We start from the raw sequence: 4,016 nt of genomic DNA, 5'->3' as shown, positions 1-4,016 counted from the left end.
CTACAGAATTGTGAAACAGTGCCACTATCATGTCGGTTATTATCAGAAGTGGCTGCTGAACTGCATAGAAACAATACTTCATATGGCTTGGCTTCATCCTAGAAAAGACAGATGCCAAATGCAAAGAATTTGACTTTGGCCTAGTGGTTCTCTGTGCATCAATTTTCTCTGCAGAAGAACCATATCCTATTCCCTAGAAGACCCAGCTTGAATCTCACCTCTGTATTGGTTAGTGATGGATCACTTTTCTGATCTGTTTGCCTTGTGTTTACTCCAGTCACACTTACCAACCTGGTCTTCTGAAAGTCTTGGTTCGGTGTGTAACACGGGTAAGAGGATCAGCTCTTGGAATTATCTCCCTTCTTTTTCCCATGCAGAGCCTCCCAAGTTCAGAGACAGATAGGGCTTTGGGCAGCAGAGGCATTCCCAGACTGTGGCCCACAATTGAGAGGAGCTGGCGTGGGTGCCTGGCAGGTGGCCAGAGATACTGGGAGATGGGCATGGGGTCAGAGCTGCCCTGTGGCACGTATTGGGCTTAGAGACTCATGGGATGCACTGACAGAGACTTTAATGATAATTTGTTGCAATTCCTGCCTTTTCTTTCCCCTCCCCTACCAATTTAATAGTCAAAAAACATTTTTGGAGCACCTTAAACATGCCAGGCCCTATGAAAGGGAGGGGAGATTAACATTGAACAAAACAGATTAAAATCCCTGGCCTCATGGGACTTACACACTGGTTTGAGGTTCTTCTGAGGGAAGAACATTCATTCCTGGGGGTGTGAGCAGCATGTGCAAAGGCCCTGAGATGGATCCTGGCCTGGCAAATTTGAGGTATAGCTGGTGGGGCCGGGGAGACTGGCAGGTAGGAGATGATCAGAGAGACAATAGGTGCTGACAGTGGAGCACCACAAAGGATCTTGCAGGTCTTTGCAAGGACTCTGGCTTCTGCTCTGAGTGAGACAGGAGTCATTGCAGGGTTCTGAGCTAAGGGTAGCATGATCTGGCATGGATTTAAAATGGTGTGTCTGGCTGGTGAGTAAATAGACTGTCGGAGGCAAAGGGTGGAGCAAGGAGATCAGTAAGGTATCTGTTGTAGTAATCCAGGCAAGAGGGAGGGTGGCTTGGACGGGGGGCATATCAGTGGAGGTGATGAGAAGCAGTTGGGTTCTAGAAGCATCATGAAGCCAGTATTGGAAAATTTTTTTTTTCTCATTAAACTTTTTTAATGGGTCTCAAAATTCTGTGACAAATTTTTGGTCAAGTTGTTTCCATTAAAAAGTACTGATTTTAAAAACTAATAACTTAAAACTGCCACACGCAAAAAAGAAAGCCAAAGTGTTCCACAAAACATTCTCCTTTCCTTCTGAAGGTTTTACAATGCATTGTTATCATTAACCAGTCTTTTACTACTAAACTTAAATGGCCAATTGAAACAAATAGTTCTGAGACCGTTCTTCCACCACTGATTAAGAGTGGGGTGGCAGGTATTAGGGATAATATTCATTTAGCCTTCTGAGCTTTCTGGGCAGACTTGGTGACCTTGCCAGCTCCAGCAGCCTTCTTGTCCACTGCTTTGATGACACCCACCGCAACTGTCTATCTCATATCACGAACAGCAAAGCGACCCAAAGGTGGATAGTCTGAGAAACTCTCAACACACATGGGCTTGCCAGGAACCATATCAACAATGGCAGCATCACTAGACTTCAAGAATTTAGGGCCATCTTCCAGCTTTTTACCAGAACGGCGATCAATCTTTTCCTTCAGCTCAGCAAACTTGCATGCAATGTGAGCCGTGTGGCAATCCAATACAGGGGCATAGCCAGTGCTTATTTGCCCTGGATGGTTCAGGATAATCACCTGAGCAGTGAAGCCAGCTGCTTCCATTGATGGGTCATTTTTGCTGTCACCAGCAACGTTGCCACGATGAACATCCTTGACAGACATTCTTGACATTGAAGCCCACATTGTCCCCAGGAAGAGCTTCACTCAAAGCTTCATGGTGCATTTCGGCAGATTTTACTTCTGTCGTAACATTGACTGGAGCAAAGGTGACCACCATACCAGGTTTGAGAACACTAGTCTCCACTCGGCCAACAGGAATGGTATCAATACCACCAATTTTGTAGACATCCTGGAGAGGCATGTGCAAGGGCTTGTCAGTTGGACGAGTTGGTGGTAGGATGCAGTCCAGAGCCTCAAGCAGCGTGGTTCCACTGGCATTGCCATCCTTACGGGTGACTTTCCATCCCTTGAACCAAGGCATGTTAGCACTTGGCTCCAGCATGTTGTCACCATTCCAACCAGAAATTGGCACAAATGCTACTGTGTCGGGGTTGTGGCCAATTTTCTTAATGTAAGTGCTGACTTCCATAACAATTTCCTCATATCTCTTCTGGTTGTAGGGTGGCTCAGTGGAATCCATTTTGTTAACACCAACAGTTAGTTGTTTCACACCCAGTATGTAAGCCAGAAGGGCATGCTCTCGGGTCTGCCCATTCTTGGAGATACCAGCTTCAAATTCACCAACACCAGCAGCAACAATCAGGACAGCACAGTCAGCCTGAGATGTCCCTGTAATCATGTTTTTGATGAAGTCTCTGTGTCCTGGGGCATCAATGATAGTCATATAGTACTTGCTGGTCTCAAATTTCCACAAGGAGATATCAATGGTGATACCACGTTCACGCTCAGCTTTCAGTTTATCCAAGACCCAGGCATACTTGAAGGAGCCCTTTCCCATCTCAGCAGCCTCCTTCTCAAATTTTTCAATGGTTCTTTTGTCGATGCCACCGCATTTATAGATCAGATGGCCAGTAGTGGTGGACTTGCCCAAATCTACATGTCCAATGATGACAATGTTGATATGAGTCTTTTCCTTTCCCATTTTGGCTTTTAGGGGTAGTTTTCACGACACCTGTGTTCTGGCAGCAAACCCGTTGCGAAAAAGGAGTATTGGAAAATTTAATGACAGATGAGGATACTGGTATAGAGAGTGATTTGGGCCAAAAAGGAATGATCTACTTGAAGTTGTACAGCTAGTGGCAGACTAGGACAAGAATAGCCTGGAACAAAACTGACTTCTGGGCCTGAACATTGCTTCCCTTGTGTTTGAAGTGCTTATTGGTTCATGGATGTGTGCTTGTGCTAGTGAGTGCTGTGTTAGTGTGTGCCTGTGTGTGTATGAGTGTGCCTATGTGTTAGCATGTGAGGTCCTTGCATGTGGGGGCAGGTGAAGCTGGGCTGGAGCAAATGAAAGCAGCAGTTAGAGGGAGCTGTGCCTCAGCTGACCACCTCCCACCTTGGAGGAGTCCATAACCATTGTGTGCCTCTCCCTACATCCATCCTGCCCATGCCTCCTTCTGGCCCCTTCGGGCCCAGATCCTTCCCCACCCAGCCCTGCTGATCCCAGTGCAGGCTAATCTGGCTTTGATGAGGCAGTCCTTCCCCATCTGTTCCAACAATGGGAAGGAAAGATTGAACCCTTAGGGCTTCATTCTGACTTTTTAATTTTTTTAACATGTAATTTGCTCAGTCCAAGTCCCAGGTGACCAGCTCTGTGACTGGGTATCTCTTTGTGGCTTGGAGCTGGAATGGGGACAGGAAGGCATGGCAGATGGGGTAGATGGGAGAGGATGACTCACACAAGATAGTGGCAGAAACAGTGATGGGATGATGTCTTTGTGTGACTCCAGGAGAAAGTAGATATTCAGTAATCACCTGGGAGAGATGCCCGTGACACTAGATGGGAATAGGGATTTTCATTAGAATACCGGAAAGACCACACTGGCCATCACTGAGGCCCAGGGTTCCTCCTTGAGGTTTTCTGTGCGGGCTTCTCCTGGTTCTCGCACCAGCTAGCTGTGACGTGAGGCGCAGGCAGTGCTTCTCCTGGTTAGCTATCCTAGACACATTGGCCAGGAATTTATATAGGACTTTGGTAAGTCCAGTCATATTTTAGCATGAACTTCATCCTGGGGTATTGATTACATGAAGATGCAAATGTCAGTTCCC

At 46.7% G+C, this 4,016-nt stretch overlaps 1 pseudogene; it reads right to left on the bottom strand.

Annotated features, from left to right (window-relative positions):
- Positions 1 to 1,200: 1,200 nt before the first annotated feature.
- Positions 1,201 to 2,947, bottom strand: LOC134736739 (elongation factor 1-alpha 1-like; annotated as a pseudogene).
- Positions 2,948 to 4,016: the final 1,069 nt, after the last annotated feature.

The sequence above is a fragment of the Symphalangus syndactylus genome, chromosome 1, assembly GCF_028878055.3.
Source record: "Symphalangus syndactylus isolate Jambi chromosome 1, NHGRI_mSymSyn1-v2.1_pri, whole genome shotgun sequence".
NCBI classification, from domain to species: Eukaryota; Metazoa; Chordata; class Mammalia; order Primates; family Hylobatidae; genus Symphalangus; species Symphalangus syndactylus.
The sequence above is the reverse complement of the archived record's forward strand: the minus strand, read 5'-3'. Positions and strand labels throughout refer to the sequence as shown.